Source organism: Neovison vison, chromosome 6 (assembly GCF_020171115.1).
Source record: "Neovison vison isolate M4711 chromosome 6, ASM_NN_V1, whole genome shotgun sequence".
NCBI classification, from domain to species: Eukaryota; Metazoa; Chordata; class Mammalia; order Carnivora; family Mustelidae; genus Neogale; species Neogale vison.
The window spans coordinates 61,184,590-61,207,133 of NC_058096.1; the positions used below are offsets into that span (position 1 = coordinate 61,184,590).

Consider the following 22,544-nt stretch of genomic DNA (forward strand, 5'->3'; position numbering starts at 1 on the left):
TCTTCCTCCAGTCAAATTATAATGGTTCTTTTTTTCTCCATTCCTTTTGGCTCCAATTAATAATCATTTGGGCTCCATAGCTCAGGGGTTAGAGCACTGGTCTTGTAATAATCATTTGAAAGAAGCTAAAGTAGTTTGAACTTTCTGTGGTTAATTATAATTTAATATAGATTATTTCTTGTTTTAAAAAAAAAGTGAATTAAAGAGTCAAAGAAAGAATTTCTTTATTGAAGCCTCTTAGATCTAAGGAAAATACCAGACAAGGTGAGAAGATTCTAATCAGAGGCACTGCTAGATACTCCACTGCAGTGTCTTGGTCAAAAGATGAGAAGCCACTGTAGATATATGGGAACCCCAGGGGAACTCTGCTAACACAAAGGCAACCTGGTACAATATATGAACTGAACTGGACCAGAATCAGGAAACTGACGTTGGAATACCAATCAACTTTGGGGAAATCATTCATTTCCTTCAGCTGGGAAATGAGGACCCTATACTAGCAAATCTCTATGATTCCTTGCAGCTCTATGAAAGTCGTGTCATGGCTTTCTGATTAAGAATCAGTTGGCTCTTCTGGTTTTTCTGCTTTCTCCAGTCAAAATTAGAGGTTCTGAATAAAAATGGCCAAGAGTAGTTCCACATGGAACCCTCCTAGCTAAAGGAGTGTTGACACTCATAAGAAAGTTTTAAGCTCTCTGCTTACTATTTGCATACATACTTTTGAGCTGGCCCCTTTATGCTATACAGATATTTTCTTAGCATTTTGTTTCTCCCCATGTATTAATTCAACAATAATTTATTGAGCATTTTCTATATATGAAAAAGAGCTAGTCACTGATGATAGAATCAAACAAGATAGCTTCCCTGCTTCCTATGAAGCACAAATGAATCTACTGTTCTTGTCCATTTTTTCTCTCTCTCCTTCATTTCTATGCATAAACACATATATTTCTTAAACTACAAGGTTAGTATAGAAAAAATAAGAGGAATTGGATTTATGTAATCTGCACCCAGTCCAAAGTACTGTTTACCTTCAATGAAAGAATATGATAATAATTTGTATTAGAAAATTATAGTCATTCAAATATGCACTTCGAAGGTATAAATGGTATTTCTCAACATGTGTTTTGAGGTCACTGATTTACATTAAGGACAACAATTTGGGTGGCAAGAAAATTATAAAGGTAAAACTATCTCTTCTGCAGATACAATTCTGGGATAAAATCTGAGACTCCTGTAAATAGCCTCTGAGAACGTGAGAACACAGAATATTTTTGTTTGGTCTTTTTTCCTCGGCAGATTCAGGGGTCTTATCCCTTCAAATTTTCTTTCCTGAATTAATAATATTAACTTCCATTTGTTAAATCCATATTAAATTCCAGACATTTCCAATACACTACTTTATGTTAAGAAAGTGATGCTGAATTGTAGATATTATTACCCTCACTTTACAGATATGAAAACTGAGGCTCAGGGAGGTGAAATAATTTGTCTCCACAGGCATTTCTTGGTTCTACCAAGTCTAACATTATTAAAAAAAAAATCTTGCTTGAATGCTTTATTAGCAAATAAGGAAAACACCCTTTATAGTCTTTCTTCACAATAGTTCACTGCATTACAAATACTACAATGAAAATAGGAGATGGTTAAGGTTTTTCTTAGAAGGTCTGGATACCTTTTCATATTTATTTGGACTGAGATGAATAATTAAATTTGGGGCTTTCAATCAAAGGAAAGGAATGAGCTATTTGCTATCGGAACATGTATTTGTTGTTAATTGATCAGACATGGATAAGGTGTATTATTACAACTATATTTGTGAGGTATGATTTATGTTGTTCTACTGCATATTACTCTGTGCTGTTTTTCATTTTCCTGCACTTTGGACTTTTTGTTTTGTTTTTATGAATTTAGTCACAGTTGGTTGTGTTTTGAACTTTGTAAAAATGTAATACTCAGAAAATTTAAAAAAGAAAAAGAAAATATTTTCAAAATGATGTCAAAATCAAATCTACCCTCACTAATTTGATTTGTAGGAAATGGAGAACAAAGTATTGCAAGCAGAATGCTTTTAAATACATCCTAATTACTTCAATGTGCAAATGCATTGACTAAATCAAAGCATGCATTTAACACTTTGCACTTCAATTGTGCTTATTCATCTAAGTTCTATAGGTAACAATTCCACAAGAAAATCAGGAGGTAAACCTCACTATGGCCAATCATTTTACAGTTATTGGAGGAAAACTACTGTTCTAAAGTTCAAGCTTACCTGTCGAGTCAGCTCAGTTTTGGACTAATGCAAAAGACCATTAGTCTAACTAATACAAAATAACAAATAATTTATTGCAGCTACTTAAGTTTTCCTGATTGAGTTTGTCTTTCCTATTCTTCTCTTCTGCTTTTCATGGGTTAGGACGAAGGAGTGGGGGTAGCAAAGCCACATAAGTATACAATAGGGTAAGTCCTGGGGAATGATGCCATAGGGCTGGAGGTGATATGCAACTGAGACTGGGATGGAGTCATGATGGCAGGGTTACCTAGAGTTTGGTCTGGGACCAGCTACACCAGAATCACTTGAGGAGGGTGTTAAAAAGACATATACCAAGGTTACACCCCAGAGCAAATCAACTGAATTAGTATGTCAAGGTGGAACTCAAAGATCTACCTTTTAAATGAGCTTCCCAAGTAATTCCTCGGCTCTAAAGCCTGAAACACACTGGCATATGCACTTAAGCTCTCTGATTCTATATCCAGTGTGAGCCCTGCTGGTACACCTACCCTCTGTCCCAAGTTTCATGTGCAAGTACAACCAGCTGTCCTGGGAGGAATTAATTCTAGTAATAATAGCCCAAGGGCTTAGCCAGGCATGATGCTCTCTGATATGCAAGATCTCATCTACTCTCCAGCGCAAGGACTATGAAGTAAGCATTATTACTCTTCCCCTCTTTTAGATGAAGAAACTGAAATTCAGAGATTGAGAAGCTTAATGTGGGTTTCATATTAGACACTGTAAGAGCTCTTAAGAACTACACTACTTTAATTCTTAGCCTTGTGCCTTGCAAAAATTATAAAAAAATTATATAAAATTATATAAAAATTTTTAAAGATTTGCTCATTTATTTGAGAGAGAGAGAGAGAGAGAAATTTTTAAGGAGACTCCCTACCAAGCTTGAAGCTTGATGTGGGGCTCCATCCTAGGACCCTGAGATCAAGAGTCGGCTCCTTAACTGATCACTTAACCAGGAGCCACGAAAAATATGTTCTTGAAAGACGTTTCTATTGTAAAGGAACTTGTCTAGATGCTAGTTAGACTGGTTACATAATAATACTTAGGGTGGGAACATTTGAAACCAAGTTAATGTTTCCTTCATTTATCTTTACAGATACTAAAGTCATCTAACGTAAGCTGCTACTCTTTCATTAGTTCATTCAACAACATGCACTTTGCAAGAACCTGAGGTAACAAAGATAAGTAGGACATAACTTCTACCTTCACTGGAATTACCGATCTGAAAATGAGATGAGCTTGCGTATAAATAGTTCTGGATTAACTTGTAATCAGTGGAGGCCTGAGTGGAGAGAAAGTGGTTCATTTTCCTGGCAGAAGGGAAAGAGGGTGCAGTCTGGAAATGTTTAGTTACTTCAGTACTTTGCCATTGGCTTGTGTAAAGAGTTTAGATTTTAAAAAAGGTTATATTTTTACTTAAACAGTTTTGTTAGAAAAGGAGTGGACAAAGTTACTTGTGTATTTTGAGCCAATAAAACTTTATCTGGTTCATTCTTTCTGGCACCTAACTGGCTTCTTTTTTGGCTAAGTTTTGTGTACAGAGCCAAGTAAGTTGTTATGTTTATTCATTCTTATACATAGCCAAGATTCTATTCTTGAGATGGGTGTCTGATAAATTTTATCAGTCGTAGTTTATTCTACCACAAAAAGTGACTTCATGCTGACATAATGGCTGTGTCCTTTACTCCATTTTCACGTGTCTCAATTACTCAAAATACTATTATTACTGGATTATGAGGTTTTTACAGGATGAGAAATTTAGAATTTAGAAGTTAAAAACAATTGAAAACATAAAGAGTGATCTAGACTTCTTTTATGATAATCTCATATACACGTCCATGTGCTTTGAGTACATTAATGTCAGAACCGACTGACAGACTAAAGAAGATGAGTTCTAGAATGTCATGATAACTCGAGGCAAATGTACAAGGTTCCAAAAAAACCAACCAAACAGGCAAAAAACCAGAGACTCTGAGAAGCACTGGGCAATAGAAACAATGTAGTCTGATTCAGAAAATACATGCCATATCCTATTCTATATGATATGATTCCAAAAATCTGTATCACAGACATTTCAAAAGCTTAATAAATTAGAAAAGCAAAACATTTTAATTCCATTAAATAACATGTATTCACCTCTTAAATTGAATTAGCATGAAATTTGGGATTAATATTATTTAAATTATTTACTTTTAATATTATCTAAATTATTTGCTTAAAATTTTTATGTTTCTAATTATTATAGTATTTTTAGAACATTTCAAAAGTTTAAGAAAAAGAAGAAATAAAGTATCACTTAATTCCATCCTACAGATGTTCACATTTTAATATATTTCCTTTGATTGTAATCATATACTTTCAGTTTTTAAATTTAGGATAATGTTAGGCGTACAAGTTTCTTTTGGATCAGATACTTTCTGTTACATTATTTCATGAACAGAATGATATGTAATGATATGTAATAATGTGCAATGGTATATATGCAATGATATCTATGGATGTCCCATAATTTGTTTAATAATTTTTCCAATGAAATATTTAGGATTTTTAAAATCTTTTTCCACTTTTGTAAATGACATTGTAATGAACATCTTTATACATCAATCTCAGTCTAGAGTTTCTATTCCCGATAGATTTCTAGAAGTAAAATTAGTGGGTCAAAAAGATACATTTTTAAAGAAAGTTTCTTGACAATATAATACCATTTTATTTTGTGGAATTTCATGTCAATCCATATCCCCACCATCACTATATGAGTGCCAGTTTAACTGCACATGTGCTAGCATTGAAAGTATTATTGTCATAAATAATGTCTTAAAATGCTAGTGAGTTATACTTCTTAATATGTTAGTTCGACATTTGTATTTCCTCTTCTGTGATTTTTCTTTTCATAATCTTTTTATATTTTTTAAACAAATATTTATCTCAACATCTTCATATTTTTTGCTTCCACTCCATCTCTGATGTTATCACTACATTCTGGACTCTCCTTATCTCATCCTGAACCATGGCATCATTCTGCCTATCTTTATTCCAAATTTCTTCCATTCTGATTCATTCTATACACTGCTGCCTAACAGTACTTTTGAAAATATCATGCTTTTATCCAGATCAATAACCTACCAAAGTCCCAGTTATTTATCTATCAACTAAATTCAACTGCCTTATTCAGGAGAAAATTAATCCCATTCTTGGATATTTCCTTATGAATTCTGTTGAATAACCTAGGTTGTTGATGTATGGAGCCTATATGCAGTTAAGTTTTTATATGTGGGTATTTATATATAATAGAGAGAGATATAGACAGATACAATGCTGAATACTAGACATGAAAATTGAAGGGGCTTTTCAGAGCATCAAGTCCAACTCTTTATATTTTTAAATAAACTGACTCAAAGTGTTCAATAAATTACTCAAGAGAATAGAGCTAGTTAAGTGACAGAACTGGGATCAGAAACCAAGTCTCCTGATTCCCAGTTCAGTGACTTTTTTTTTTTTTTAAGATAGAGAATAATACAAATCATTTTTACAATTTAAAGAATAGAAACAGCTAGGAAGGCAGTTTAAATTTCAATCTGTTCTTACATAGAAAAGATTGTTAAAATCATGCCACATAGGAAACTTGAGTGTTCTTATAAACACAAATATGCACTTCTTATAAATTGATCAAATGTGCCATTAAAATTTCCATAAAATTTGCACATCAGCAATGACCCAGTTTATACTAGTTTGCTTTTTTCTTGTTAATCTACATTGTTTTATTTAATCTACTATGCTACAATAGAAGCATCATATTTTTTTTAGCATGTTACAGATCATCATTAAGTTTCTTGTTAATATCTAGTGGTATTCAAAGGAAATCCAATTTTCTTACCATCTTCTGTAATGAATTTCCTTTGACTATAATTGGGGATTTTAAGAACTATCCTTAAAAAATAAAGCAATAAGAACTACTTCAAAATTCTCCTATTTAAAGAGTAAACAACATGAAGTATTCTGGAAGAACACAGGCTATTAGCAATTGAATATGATGCAATTATTGATATTCAATCACTATTTCATTTCAAGAATCACACAGTATTTGGCAAATGAAAACTTAAGGGTAGTTGCTGATGTGGGAGTGGGAGTTGCCAGATATATTTATTATTTGTAAGGGCAAAGATGAAAGTAGCTATGAGTGGGACTAACTTGGATAGAAGCACATTGATTACAAAGGGTTGATTCTTTGTGAACCAAACAAAGGTATGTGCTTGCCTAACAAAGGAACTGGAAGAAAGAGTATATATTAAATCGTACAGTGGCCCAACAGTTTATAAAATTGAAAGTTTAAATGAATAGGTGGGTCATCTAGCAGGAGAGGGAGACTATAATGACATTTCAACTATATTTTCTTTCTCTGTATGCATTTGTGTATACAGAAAACAGGTACATTCTTTTCATACCCAGCACATATTTACTAAGTACCTACTTTGTGTTAGAAGCTCTCTACTACCCAAATAAGTGGTTTAACTTTTTTGTGATTATCCTCTCTTATAGCTGTATTATAAAACTAACAATAATCTATAACTGACCTAATGTATTATAACAAAAAAGGGAAACTGAATAGGAGGAGAAATGAAGAAATGGCAACCTAAATTTCTCATTTCATACAGCATACAATTTAATTAATGATGATAATTAAAGAAAACAGGACTGGATTTTTAAAAATAATAGTAATCATTATTTGAAGAATAAACTATACCTTATGACTTCTAAATTTACTAGATTAATAACAAGTAGAACCATCATATATCAAAAGAGGAAGAAAAGAGAGAGAGGGAGAGAAAAAAAGAGGGGGATAGAGACATGACCAAGGATATATAAAAACACAGATAATATACAATGAAATTTCTGAGGTAGGACCAGATATATTTTTACAAGAATAAATAATAGTTAATTTATTAAAAATAAAACAGAAATGCTATTGCAGAGTTTGTTTTTTTTTTTTTAAATACAATATCTAAACATAGAGTAGTATTTTAAGAGCACTAGTTTTGGTAGTAGAGAAACTTGAGTTCAAATCTTACTTCTGCCATTTACTAGTTATAACCTCTTTCCTAAGGAGGAGTTTATTTAGCTTATTTGCTTCAATTTCCTACTTTATACAGTGGGAATAAAAATAACTGATTATAGAGAGGACAGAACAAGATAATATCCATGAAGTTCAGTGTCCAGTCCAACTAAACATTCAATCATAAGTGTTACTTATAATATTTGTTTTAAAATGATACACCTAAATTAAAGAGAGGTGAAATACAAAGGAGCGTCACTTAAGATATACTGTTAACTAAAAAAACTGATACAGCATAAAATGAGAAAACTGAAGAAGCAGAGTGAAATTTAAAAAAGAAAGTGACAATCTTTACATTGGAAACTAAGGATAGCAAAGGGGGCTGAATCTATAAACCTGCTCAATCTGGACCCAGAAACACAGAGAGGTGGCTGGAAGTAATGAAACCAAAAGGCTCCATATGAAATGGTGGACCTGAGCCTGGCTCACTACTTCAGCAAGAGGCTGCAATAAATTTGGCTAACTGCTGCCTGGGGCAATAGCTTATAGACCTGTAGGCACTGAGAGATGGAAGGATAAAGACACAGATTCATGATCAAGTACCCTTAAAGAGAAAATCTGAAGCTACCACTACAAAATTTGGATTGGGACTAGGAACCCAGGAATCCCAATAGAGGTAACAGCAAAGCCACTAGTCAAGGATGTATGCACAAAGAAAAATAAAGAGGAAGAAAAAAACCCCAAGAGACAAGTTAAAAAAAAAAAAAAAAGCCTTATGACCCACATTAACCTGCAAAACAAAATTCTAAAACATAGCAAGAAATCTAATGATATGAAAGTGAATAATAAAATTAATAATTAGAACATTCACTACAGGTGAATTTGATTTTATAAAATTGTCTGACAATGACCTCAACATTAATCTGTTTGTAATGCTCAGAGACAAAAAGATCATACCCATAAAAGAATAAGAAATTATTAAATAACAATAGAGAGTAGTAAGATAAGAATAGGTGAATGAAGAACCCATCAGAAATCTTAAAAATGAAAAATATGTGCAATGAGATAAAAAATGCAATAGGATAATTTAAGATTGGGCAATTTCAAGGAGAGTATTAGTGACTTGGAAGGTAATACTAAGGAATGCACTCAAAAAAATCACAGAAAGTAAAATATGTCTTTAGAAAATAAAAGAGCAATTGAAATATATAAATTGACTAGGAAACACCAATATATGTCTTATAAAAATCCCTGAAGAAAATGGAGGTAATAACAAAGAAAGAAACAATAAAGGAAAAGATAGTAACAGAATTTTCTAGCATTAGAGTCCTGAGGTTAGAAAGTATACCCTGAGTTCATGACTGATAATTCAAGATAAATCCATATCTAGACACATTTGAGAGAAACTATAAGACATCAAGGATATAGAAAAACTTTTAAAAGTCACCAAGGAGAAAAAGCAGACTACTACAAAGAGATGAAAACTAGATTGATAGCAGATTCCTCTTAAGTAATGATAGTTGAAGAACAATTGTGTAAGATTAATTGATTAATATCCTCAACTGCTGAGCAAAAATACCCAGATAAATTGCTATTTAAGATAAATGATAAAATAAAAACATTTTTAGATATATAAAAGAGTATACTCCCCAGGGTTCTCCCAAAAGAATTACTAAAAGATGGAATTCAACAAGAAGAAAAGTGAACCCAGAAAGGAAGTCTTATCATCCAAGAATACTGGTGGACATAGCAATAGCTGAAATATATGAGTAAATATAATTAGACATTAACTATAAAAATCACTGATAACCACTTTTGTCTGTTTAAAACAAATATGTAAAACTAAAACTCCATTCAATAATTAGAACAGATTGATAATTAGTAGATAAAACATGCTAGGCACCTTTTTTACATTAAGGAGAATGCCAGAAAAACTAGAAGGTGGATTCTTTTTTATTAGAAAAATATATAGTTAGGTATACATGTAAAACTTTAATATGAGCACTAGAGAAATAGATAAGCCATCTATAAATTTCAACTCAGCAGGAAAATCCATGTCCAGGTCACAAAAAATTTTTAATTGAACTCATATAAAAGATATCCTCTCATTATAATGCAATTGAACTCTGGATCAATAATAAAAATAGAGTAAGTTTAAGTTTAGAAAGTAAAAACATACACTTTAACCCAAGGGTTAAAAATAAATCAAACAGACATTGCAAAATATTTAAAATTGAACAAAACTACATACTAAAACCAGCTATGCAGCTAATGAAAAACTTGGAAGAAAACTTAGAGAGTAAAATTCATCTTTGAAAATAAGAAAAAGCATTGAAATTAAATGAGTAATAATTTAACACAGGAATCTAGAGAAAGAAAAATGGTGTAAACTATTAAGAAAGTAGACTGAAGAAAATAATCTTGATAAAAGCACAAAGTAATGATACAAAGACACAATACAGTAGATAAAATAAAAGACAGGTTTTATTTTATTTTTTAAAATAAACATATAATGTATTTTTATCCCCAGGGGTACAGGTCTGTGAATCGCCAGGTTTACACACTTCACAGCACTCACCATAGCACATACCCTCTCCAATGTCCATAACCCCACCCCCCTCTCCCAAACCCCCTCCCCCCAGCAACCCTCAGTTTGTTTTGTGAGATTAAGAGTCACTTATGGTTTGTCTCCCTCCCAATCCCATCTTGTTTCATTCATTCTTCTCCTACCCCCTTAACCCCCCATGTTGCATCACCACTTCCTCATATCAGGGAGATCATATGATAGTTGTCTTTCTCCGATTGACTTATTTTGCTAAGCATGATACCCTCTAGTTCCAAAAAGACAGGTTTTAAAAAAAAAGTGAAACAGGAAAATTTCTAACAATGAGTAAGGAAAAAGCCTCAGATATTTAATATTAGGAATAAGAGGGGGCATATTAAAAATAAAATTAAAAATCATGAGAGCATTATGAACAATTTTATGCAAATAAATTTGAAACTGTAGATTAACTGTTAATTGTGTATCTTAAAAAAACCTATTAGGGGCGCCTGGGTGGCTCAGTGGGTTAAGCCGCTGCCTTCAGCTCGGGTCATGATCTCAGAGTCCTGGGATCGAGTCCCACATCGGGCTCTCTGCTCAGCGGGGAGCCTGCTTCCCTCTCTCTCTCTGCCTGCCTCTCCCTCTACTTGTGATTTCTCTCTGTCAAATAAATAAATAAACTCTTTAAAAAAAAAAAACCTATTAAAATTGACTTAAGATGAAATAGAACACTTGAATAACCAATAACCATGGAAGAAATTGAATTGATAATCGTAAGTCCACCCTACTCTACCTTCCATTATGGACAGAAAATACCAGGTCCAGATGATTTTTCAGGCAAGTTTTACAACACTTTCAGAGTAGGCAATCCCTATTAATATGACTACTATTTCAGAAACAGAGGGAAAAAAAGGAAAGAAATGAAAGTTGCTCAACTTATTTTATGTGGCTAATATCACCATGACATGAAAACTCTACAGTAACAGTTTAAGAAAGGAAAATTAAAGACTAATCTCCTCGTACAAACATATTACATAAAATACCAGCAAATTAAACTCAACAGTAGGTTAAAAAACACATCAGGACCAAGTAAAGTTTTTTTTCCAGGAATGTAAGAAATGTTTAATATCCAGAAATATATTAATATCCTATAAAATATTACCATATTAATGGGTAGTTTTATCATATTATTGATGTAGAAAATGCACTGGATAAAATTTGTCTAGTATTCCTGATTAAAAATGCACTGCAAACTATAAATAGATGCTGGAAACTTTCTCAACTCAATAATTTCAATTTATTCTCCAAATTACCATTAAAGTAAGAAACAGAACAGATATTCACCATATCATTGCTTTAATTCAGTACTCTATAGAGTCCTCAGTCATGCAATATGACAGGAAAAAGAAACTGAACACTTAAGAATCATAATTTAAGAGAAAAGCTGTCATTACTTACAGATATACATGCCTATGTAAAAAAATCTAAGAGAATTTTCAGTTTAGTTATTAGAACTAATAAAAAAGTTCAGTAAAGTTGCAAAATATACACCAATAATGACTAATAAACAATGAACCAGAAAACAGACTCTATACATAAAAGAACAAAAATCTAAGTAATATGAGAAGAAATCTAACAAAATAGGTTCTAGCAAGACCTTTATGGTAAAACTTATAAAACATTACTAAAGAATATGAAGGAACTTCCCTTCCTCTCTCTCTCTGCCTGCCTCGCTGCCTACTTGTGATATCTTTCTCTCTCTGTCAAATAAATAAATCTTAAAAAAAAAAAAAAGAATACGAAGGAAGATCTGATTTAGTAGAGGAATATAGTCTGTTAATGGGTAGAAAGACATAATTTTATAAAAATGTCAATTCTCCCTCAGATTATTCTCTGAAGTTGATATAATTGCAAATACAATTCAGCAAGATTTTTGTAAAACTTGACCAACTAATCCCAAATTTATCCTGAATAGCAAAAGGCAAGGGAGCCAAGAGAATTTTAAAGAACAACGTAGAGAGATTTGTCTTACCAGATAGCAAGAATACTATAAAGTTACAATAATTAAGGCACTGTGGTGTTAGCACGAGAATAGAGAAATAGTTTATTGGTTGAAATAAAGATCCTGAAAAAAAATTAATGTAGGCAAAAGATAGCATTGTAAATTAGTGGGTAAGAATGGCTAACTTGTTAAATGGTGCTGGGATTAACAGGGTTATCCATGGAAAAAGAATAAAATAGGGTACATGTAAGATATCACATACAAAAATAAATGCCAAGAAGTTTAGAGATTTAAATATAAAAGACCAATCTTCTAAACTGTTAGAAGAAAATAAAGGAATGAAGAAAATAAAAGAAGGTTGTCATATGGAAGCGTACATTGATTGATTCCATATGTCATATGTAAGGATTTCTAAATGACAAAAAAGCACTATATACATCATATATATAATATATTATTTTTAAAATGTAGGTTTCATACACAGCATGGGGCTTGAACCCCGAGATCAAGACTTGCATTCTCTACTGAGTCAGTCAGATGCCCCAGCACAAACTATAAAAATTAAAATATCAATAACTTAAGTACTTTAAAATTGGAAACTTTTCCAAAATAAGCTACATAGATTAGGAAAATATATTTGTAAATAGACATAGATTAGGAAAATATATTTGTAAGCCCTATTGCCCAAAGAACGAGAATCCAGAATACTACAACCAAAATCAAAACCAAAACCTAAACTGCTCCAAATAACAACAGCAAAACAAATAACCCAACTGAATGATGGGTAAAGATACAAACAGGCAACACACAAAAGAAATCCAATGGTTTATAAGTAAAAAAAATTTTTTTAAATGAGATATTATTTAATACCTATTAAATTGACAAAAAATTTAAGTCTAGCCATCCCAAATGTTATGAAGTATGTGGAGAAGTTCTCACAGATGGCTAATGAGAATATAAATTGCTACTACCACTTTGGAGAGAAATTTTACATTCCTAGTGAAATTGAAAATGCACATTTCTTATAGTTAGGCAATTCCTCCTACATGTAAACACATGTATAAAAATGTTAACTGCAGTATTAGTTGTGATTGGGAAATACAAAAAATAGCATCTAACAATGAGAGACTCAACAAATTTCCACAGTAGAATACACTTTATAGAAGCCATACAATGGCTTATGGCTTATGTAAAACTAGTTCATAATGACAGAGGTCAGAATAGTTTTGCTTTTTTTAAAAAAAATTTTTGTTAAAGGTTTGGAGAATATCACACTCAAGAAGGCACAAGGGACTCTTCCTAGGTATGGTGAATGTTGTGTATCTTGGATTGGGTGTTGTCACATGGATATATACTTACATAAAAGTTCATTGAACTATATACTTAATTTGTGTATATCATATTCTGTAACTTAGAATAACAATAGATAAAAAACAGGTTTAGAAATAAGTGTGCCAAATATTTGTTTAATTTGGGTGTGAATTCTTGTGCGTTCACATTATTCTTTATATTTTTATGGGCCTGAAGTATTTTAGTTTAAAACAATTGATAAGACAAACTACTGCTTTTCCTAACTAGAATTAATCAAGGAGAAAGAAAGCTCTAGTGTCCCCTTCTTTTCACTGTCCCTGACAATAGATCCCAGGACTTCAGGAATCAGCAAACACTTCACAGCCAAACATACAAAGTGTTTTGTCAAAGCAAAAGCAAAACTTTCCATTCAGCTCCTGACTACATGTAGAATTTAGGCTTTCTGAAGTGAGTGACCAGCAGCATATGTTGTTGATACGATGCTACCAATGCACAGAGATCATCTAGTCAGGTTTTCAAAAGATGAAGCGGGGGGTGCCTTGCCAAGGACTTTTTTGATATGAATCAACAGGTGGTTTGGCATCAACACTGCTATTTGCTCGTGCGTTTCACCTCTGGTTTCAGAAAAGAAAAAAGAGACGATACCTTTTCAATGCTGTATTTCAAGTCGACCATATGGAAGGCAAGGTTTGATTCCAGCCAATTCTCTTTCTCTCAAGGCGTGGAGGAAAAGTGCCAGCCACTGCTGCTCTTGCCACCAGCCACGGTACAGATGTTTGGAAAATGCAAAAACGGAGAAATGAAACAAAAAGAAAACCCTCAAAAATAAAGTTTTGCATAAATGAAAAATAGAGTATATAATTATCATGGTTGCAAAAAGGTAAATGCATTTTTTTATTTTCCCCTTGTGCTAAACTAAGAGCCAAGACGAACAAAAACATTGATGTTTTAACTTAATCAGTGTTTTGTTGAAACTGACAAGGACCAACTAGAAAATGGCTAAAGGTGGGAATAAAAACCAGATTTCTTTTAATCTGATAAAAGATTTTTTTATCTCCAAGAATGTTAGAATATGACCTACTTAAATGAGTACTTACTAAAGGAACAGACCCATTTAAAAATATATGTTTTCAGGTGCCAAAATGGGAATGGGGAAAGTGTTTCTTTGAAATTTTATAAGAGAAAAATCTTAATTGAAATTGTAATGGTTCCTTATGAGACTCAGATAAAATACGGCTTAGGAATAAATGTCTTCAAACTATTCAAACACATATATCCCTAAACTGGCTTAGCCAGGAAGCAACCCCCATTATTCCAAAAACAAATGCCCTATTAGACTTAAGTACATCAATGTAAGTTACTCAAATGAGACTGTTTCTTTGAAAGAAATTTTGAGGCCCAGCTCTGCCACAAACCTGTTTATCTTTGTTTATGTTATTAAGCATCTTTGGGTCTCATTAAGCCTGAGTGTGATACAAAGTCATCGACTATCATCGAGCTCCTTTCCAGCCCTAAAACCCTATGAATCTAATGAAATTACTCTAGCATTAGAATTTTTTTCTCTTTTCCTTCATTTATTAAAATAAATAGACAATCATGTAAGTAAATACATACTAAAAACACATACACACACACTAATCAGCTATCCCTCAGACTAGAAAGAGAGAACATTTTTTTATTGTTGGTGCCATTATCTATTCCCTAATGCGTATTTAAAAAGAGAGTTCCCATTAAAAAAAAGACTTTTATTTTTTCCTGAATTAAAAATAGCATATTATTTCTTTGCCATTTAAGTTCTATTAAAAATATAAAACACAAAATCATTACAGAAATCCTATCAAGAACTTTAAAAAGAAAGAAAAAGTCACTAGAACTCCATTTAAATTTCAAATAGTTCATTTACATGTGTTCTTTTACAGAAAATATAAGTGCCCTGCCTCAAACTACCTTCACCTCCTTTTCCAGGGGTAATATCCTTAACTGTGGAAAACACAGGACCCTCTCTCATACCCTTCCCACCTGTCTTCTGAGGTAACAAAGCGGAGGTATAGATTGCAGGGTGAGATATTTGGGATGGGAGTAGAGCATTTCATCTGGGAGACAGTACTGTGGTCAGTTTGCCAAATCGAAAAGCAAGGTAAATCCCTCACTACTTTGGCAAGAAATATGGGTTCTCACGGCTAAACTATGATAACGATTTTTACACAAGACTTTTTAAAAATGAAAGCACCTGAGGCAACAGCAGAAAATAAGTCTGAGAATGCAAGGTTTTCTCGTCGATATTTAAGCCAGACAAGACAATATCAATGAACCTTTAACCGAGGGTCTAAAAAAAATACGGGGCACCTGACACTTTGATGAGTAAGAGACGCTCAACTTGATGAAAGGCCAGAGTCCTAAGGCGAAGGCTCCATTGTTCCCAGTGCTGATATGCCCATGGCACCAGTGGAGGCAGAATAATCTGGCCCAACAGGCCAGGCTCCTGTTACAGGCTTCAGCTTAGCTCTGCGTGCAGATAAGCCTGGCACCCACCACACTGCTCACTCCAGGAACACCAAGGGTGGGTCCCCAAGGGAGGAGGGCTACTCAGACAGCAAGGCAAGAATTGGAAGTTGCACAGCATATGAGCACTCCCTGCTGGCAGCTGAGGTTGGAGATGAAGCGGTAGTGTCTTAGAGAGGGCTGTCGAAGGATTCTGTGAGGAGGCCAATGGACCTATCTGACTTTTCAGGGACAAGAGCATGGCTCTGACAAGGTGCAGAGGGATCCAGATGCTATCCTGAATGAGGAGGAGGTTGGGAAAGAGGCTGCTGATGGGAGGAACTCCAAGAACTGGCAAAAATGATGTTTGAAGCTGGTATACACTTTTCATTAACTTTCCCAGCTATTAACATTTTATAAAGTATATACGGGTCCCCCCACGTGTGTGGAGAATGAAGGAGGTGCAGCAGAAAATGAATTTCTGTGCAGCTCCCTTTATTCCAGCGAGAGAATCCTTGGGACAGTGGAATGTATTTGCAATGTTTATGTTTTACTGGGAAATCTTATCCATAGCCCAAATGGAATTGCCTGGGGCGTCCCCTATTCCAAGGTGCCCACGTTCCAAACAGGTGGTCCCTGTTTATCTGGACAGCCTAGGGCAGCAATACTGGTATCTCCCTAGTGCTCTGCTCTGTTAGGGTTCTTCTGTAGGAGAAGATGAAGGTCAAGATGGCAGCCTGCTAAAAGCAGCAGTATTTCAGTTGCAGGAATAACTTGCTTGTCATCAACTTGTTAATGCAATAGTCAAACATTTCTTTGACATGTACAGTATCAGCTAACTTCAGCAGATAAAGGGTCTAGAACAGGAAGATGCTGCAGATGCTTTAGCTCCGAGGAAGGCTTAGCAGAGCCAAAACGTCAGCAGGGCCTGTTTGTTCCATCCTTTCCATCGGGCTCTGTGAAAGAAATGTTAGATTACTGCAATGACAAGTTTGTGACAAGCAAGTCATTTGTGCAACTGGTGCGCTCCTGTTTTTATCTGTTTACCATTCAGACTTGTGAATGCCATTTCAAGCACTTACAGGATTTCTGGCTCCCATTAAGGGGAAATGGTTCCTCCATGTTTAGAATTTTCTGCCTCAAAGAGAATTACTAAGCAATTATTTATTCCTGTGGTCACAGTGTCACACAAAAGCACTCTTGAGTTGTTTAGCTGGACTCTGAATCATGAAATGGAGTCCTGCAGACTGGATAGCTTGGAGCATCAGAAATTTCTCGTCTAGTTTATTGGACTGACTACAAAGCAAGCCTGTGAGAGTCAATAAAATTGCGGCCAGCTTGAAATACCTTGCTCTTTTGCTCCGGGATCATATATCAAGGCCATATGCTTCAAGGCACATAAATTCACTTGTAATGAGTGGATCCTGAGAAGCCAAGGACTGACTATGTCACACACACTGACATGTGATCTAACATATGATAGTTTTGGTGACAAGGACTGCTTTAATTGTTGAGAAGGGAACTTACACAGCTTTCTCCTTGTATTCTGTGGGTAATCACAGGGCCAATCCAAATCCAGAAAACATTTTAAGCATGTGGTTAAAAAAAAGTAATATAATATAAAATTTACTGGGGATCATCTTCTCTAGGCTGACTTTTTCTCAGTAAATGGGGTCTCCATTTTAGGTCAAGATTTCAAGACTGATTCATTTAATTCGTCATCTGAGATCATGGAGTGACTTTTGGTGAGTCATTTTAACCTCTTAGGAAGAGGGATAAAATAATAATACCTTGTTCACTCAACATGAATTGGGCTCAGGGTCAATATTATCAGAGATGAAGAGTACCTTCAGAGTTCAAGAACAAGAATAGTATTTCCTAAAAGCCATGTATTTTTTATGATTTAAAATATTTGCACACTGTTAGTACTGAATTTATGAATAATTACAGGTAGACTTTTCAAAGAACACAGAAGCATGAAGTTTTGAAGCAGAGAGAATACCACAGTATTTGGGGAGGTAGGTCAAAGCTGAAATAGTGTGGAATGTCAAGGACCAGATGGGAAGTAATGACATAGAATGAGGCAGAGCTTGGTATAGCTGACCAGACAATGTTATGGAAATAGATAACAGTCCTCACTAAATAAAAATTTTATTGTCAATAATTATTTGCCAGACACTATCTGTGTTACACAATTTACATGTTTAATATAGCCTTCACATGAACTCAATGGTGTATGCATTATCATTTTTTTTAACATGTGGAAATTAAGACTTAGAGAAATTTAAATACGTTACCATAAATCTGTTAAGTAGCCGAGATTTGAAACTAGCTTTCCTCACTCTTAAGCCCTTACACTCTTAACCACTGGAGAACTAAAGTCATTTCCACTGCCTTCAAAAGACTTTTCTTTCTCTGGTATACTGGAAAACATTTTAATCTGTAAATGCAGATATTCAAGATTTCATATAAAAGGACCAGTGAGAATATTCTGGCTCTAGCTGTATTGCCATCTTTCTTAGGCCCCTGGGAAAGTTGAGCCTCGTGAAGATGTCATTCCTTTTGCCCCAGCCTGACCTATTCCTACTTGCATACCCTGGGGAAGAGGTGAAAGTGATTCCAACCTAGTCACGCATCTTTGCTGTGAATGCAGGGTGTCTGGCTGCATCTCCTGTGTCCATGCCAAACCCTTTCTCTGTCTTCAGGTGTACAGTCTTTTGTTCCCCCTACTCTTTGCTCCCATGTTACCTCCAGAGAGCCTCCTTTTGTCACTTTCTGCTATTCTTTTTAGGTGGAGAAAGGTTGGACATCTTTCTTACCATGACAAGGGTCGCTAAGACAGTATAAACTTCAAACTTTGCACAGAATGTATCCTTTGTTCAGTCTTCTGCTTTGTTTCTTTTTAATGATAGCTTTGCCACAGGTCCCATTCCCACGCAACTCGGAACTACGCAAATCAAACTGGTGAGAGACTTCTTGGCAGCTCCGTCTTCAAGTGAGTATGTGTCCAAGATGTAGGGACCTCTGAAGGAGGTGTGTCTTCTGAATATTATGTGTCTAAAAGCTGCTTTGCTTGAAAGAGTGGCAAAGAATAAGCTCAGTGAGATCTGTATTGACATTTCCTGGTCTCTTTTTAGTGTGTGTTCAGAGTGGGTCATAAGAGCCTTTAGCTCATACAAACTGTTCTGTTTGTTCTGTTTGTTTTGTTTGTCTTATTTTAATGATATTTCCACCTTTTTGTTGTTGTTATTGTTGTTTTAGCTTCTAGGCATTTTCCCCAGCATAGGATTCTTCCTTAAAAGCTACTCAAAAAGACCCCTTGCATAATGTAAAATAATAGGCTCAGCAATTAAATAACCAGTGGCCCAAGTTTTCACCTAGTGCCTGAGCTTGCTCACGGTGGCCATTTAGCCTTTGTGGCACACCAATAGGGGCACAGGGCTCTCGGCCTCACAGGCAATCCCACACTGCTTTAGAACCCTTCTGTACAAAATAAGGTTCCTTATGTTGAACCTTAAGTTGTCTTTCTAAAACTCCCTCCATGGCTTCTAGTCTTTTCTCACACCACTTTTCAATCCTCAGAGCTTCATGGGATCCATAATTTAATGGCTTACTTAAAGACGCCCCTTGTACATATCATATACCAGTAAATGGGTTTAGATTGCCCTGCTTTGTCCTTTTCTCCTCACCCCACAAGAGTTAAATTCCCATTCTATCCCTCCGAAAATACCGGAAGAAATGAAAGCCAGACAGTCTACTAAGTTTTTCATTTCCATTTGGATGTAGACAACATGTGTGGCAAAGAATTCTTAATCTCTGATTTTCTGTCCTAATCTGTGGAATATCTTGCCAGACAACCTCAGGCAGATTTGACGGTTATAGCTATTTATAGGGTAACCATATAATTTATTGTCCAACCAGGACATATTTTGTGAAAGGCCCCTGTGAATAATTATATCAAGACCATAGTCACAAGCCAGAATTGTCCCAGGCAAATCTACACAGTACCTTGCACATGCCTTTACTCCAATATATACCTCTTTGTATCAATTACCTGTTTGCATGTTTGTTTCTCTCACTAGTTTGTGAGCACTCTTTCCTGATGGAAACTTACTTACCTGTGTCCCTCCAGTACCTAGATGAGTGCTAGGCAAGTAGAAAGAGTATGGCAGATTTTTTCCCCCTTTTTTTCTAACTGAGGATGTCTTTTCCCTAATTGCAAGGGCATTTTTTCATAGCAAACACCACCAACACTTACTGGCTTCATGTTTGGGGGGGATGAATCAAAAACATTTCACTTAGTACAGTAGGAAGGGAATGGTGTAAGTTCAATGGTAATGGGTTTGACTTTGAGAACTGACAGCAACAAGCAGAGGGTGAAATGCGATAACTTTTCCACTAAAATTTTATAACTTTTTATAGAACACTGAACAATATGCTCTAATCTCTTTGTTCACAAGCAAATTTTTTTCAGCAGCTGTACCCACGGTTCCAAGTTTGTAGTAAAGCAAGTGTTATAGGAAATGTTCAGAACGTAGTGTGATGGCTACATATGTGACCACATGTAACAAAGGCTAACATCCTGTGATTCCTGAGAATTGTCCACTAAAACCTTGGTGGCATTGCTATTGCTTTCACATATGCCAAGCATATTTAGTAATCTGTAGCTTCCAGCAGTTTTTGCCTGTGAGTAACGGTGACTTTAAAAAAGAGAGAGAAGTTGGGGCACCTGAGTGGCTCAGTAGGTTAAGCTTCTGATTCTTGATTTTGGCTCAGGTCATGATCTCAGGGTTGTGAGATCAAATCACACCCAGTGTGGAACCTGCATTAGACTATCTCTCTCTAAAAGACAGAGAGAGAGAGAGAGAGAAGAAACTCCTGAAAAATGTGAACCACCTTGAGAAATCATTCCTTCTCTTCTCCCTGACACATGTAGACCCTTCCAGGAAGATGTGAATCTATCTGGTTTAAACAAAAGAGCTTCACAGGAGACAGTCTCACAACTTCCCTTTCAGTATTCAGAGGCCTCGTTATCAAGAACCTACCTGATTAACAAACCTATAGATTTTTCTATCACAAGATAAGCATATTTTATTACTATAGTCCTCAGTGAAGAAAAAAGAGAAGGTCTCATTTCCTATTTCCCTTAACTTGCTTAAAAACTGGCATTAGCCCAGTAGCTCAACCTTCCTTTTTCTAAGATGAGTAAAAAAGTCTCAGTGTCTTTGACTTTTCCTTAAAGAACTTTTTCTCAAAATGTTAAATTTAAATTTTATTGGGAGGGTGTTTTATAACTTTTTCTCTCTAAGATGCTCATTCAAATTTTAGTGAATTCAGAACAAGCATGATTAAGTGTCTGACCTATGCTCAGAGGAAATAGTAGAAATGTCTATATTCTGCATGCTTCTTACACATTTCACTATTACCACTATTTTTAAATTTCTGTTTTGCCTTTCACACTCTTGATTAACTTTCTATGTTCTACTTCTAGATGCTATTTTGCCCACAGAGCTAGTCATTCTTTATTTTCAGTCCATTACTGAGATTTACCAAACCATCATGGGTAATGGAAAATACAAGACTTACAAGAAGGTTCAGAAGAAACACAGTAATATGCCTACCCTTGCAGACTCTTTAGTTTGTGGAGAGAGGAAAATATTCCACAAAAATTAAGCAACATCGATATGTATGTTCAGGTGTGTGGTATTAGTTCAGCAGCTATTAACACAGGCAAGCTAGTACAGTTATTATGAAATTCTCTCTCTATATATATTTATATGTGGTGATGGAGAAGTGGAATGAACTGCCACTTGGGAGGTTTGCTTTCCCTCCTGTGAAGAATGCTAACATTAATCATAATTTACTGACATTATATTTATTTACTGTTTTACTGAGTGTTTATTTCAAATGATTGCCCTTTCTCTGAAGTCTCAAATTATTGCTATTTGGCCACTGTGCATAAAAGCACCGTATTTTGAAAGCATGTATTCCCTGTCCTCAACATCTAAAATAGTGATTTACAATCATTCAGAATCTCAATTTTAGTATATGTGCTGCAGAATCTCTGGTGTCCTGTTGTTAATGTGATTTTGCAACATTTTTCCCTGCTTACTCCTTCTTAAAATATAATTTTAAATTAAAATAGTTTTTTTTACATATCAAAATGCTGCTAATCATAATATAGACCACAATGAATTTGTTCTTTTGGAAAACATGTGTCTAGATAATCAAGGTAATCAAAGACCAGAATCCAGGCAATGGCATACCATTTCTACATTTCTCCATATTGACCGTCCCCTGATAAACATTTCCTTAAGATTCTGAAGTGCTTAGTACCAAATAAATAGATTAGAAATTTGATCAATTGATTGTCATTTGAGACAAAATTCAAAGCTCTGCTAGTTAAGTGAAGTGAGACCATAACTCTACTTTTGCCTTAGTTCACCAGAATTCTCATTGGGCCAAGAAAGAAAACATATTAAAATGGCATTGTGTTGGTTATTACCTACTGTCTTAGCATTGTCAGATGATTGGCAAATCAGTTTACCAGGGTTTGCCTGGGATATTTCCTTGCATGGAAGTTAGATTCCATGTTAGTAACTTGCAGATAGAAATATTAAAATTGTTGTTTTCAGGTACAGTTTCCCAAATAGTGAGTTTCATTTTGGCAGAGAAGACCATGAAGGTAGATGTAAAAGTATCATCACCTGTAAGATGAATTAGAGCCTAACAGCAACCTTCCTGGGTCATTGGCCACAGAGTACCACTTCTGGCCAGGAGTCTGATTTTCTATATTGATCTTGCTTTTAAAATACATTAAATAAAAATATGACAATGTTTTTAACAAGCAGCTTATTTATTAAATTTC

The 22,544-nt window shown here is 34.7% G+C and overlaps 1 protein-coding gene across 8 annotated transcripts in view; it reads right to left on the minus strand.

The window, feature by feature from the left end:
• ZBTB20 (zinc finger and BTB domain containing 20) overlaps positions 1-22,544 on the minus strand; it is a 782,602-nt gene that overhangs the window by 219,954 nt on the left and 540,104 nt on the right. For 7 of the 8 annotated variants that reach the window (XR_006384974.1, XM_044251429.1, XM_044251419.1 and 4 more), the window contains one exon: positions 13,841-13,940. The exons of the other annotated variant lie outside the window; for it this stretch is intronic. The gene's annotated coding sequence lies outside the window, so the exon portion shown is untranslated. The remainder of the gene's footprint in view (positions 1-13,840; positions 13,941-22,544) is intronic. 8 annotated transcript variants of the gene reach the window in all.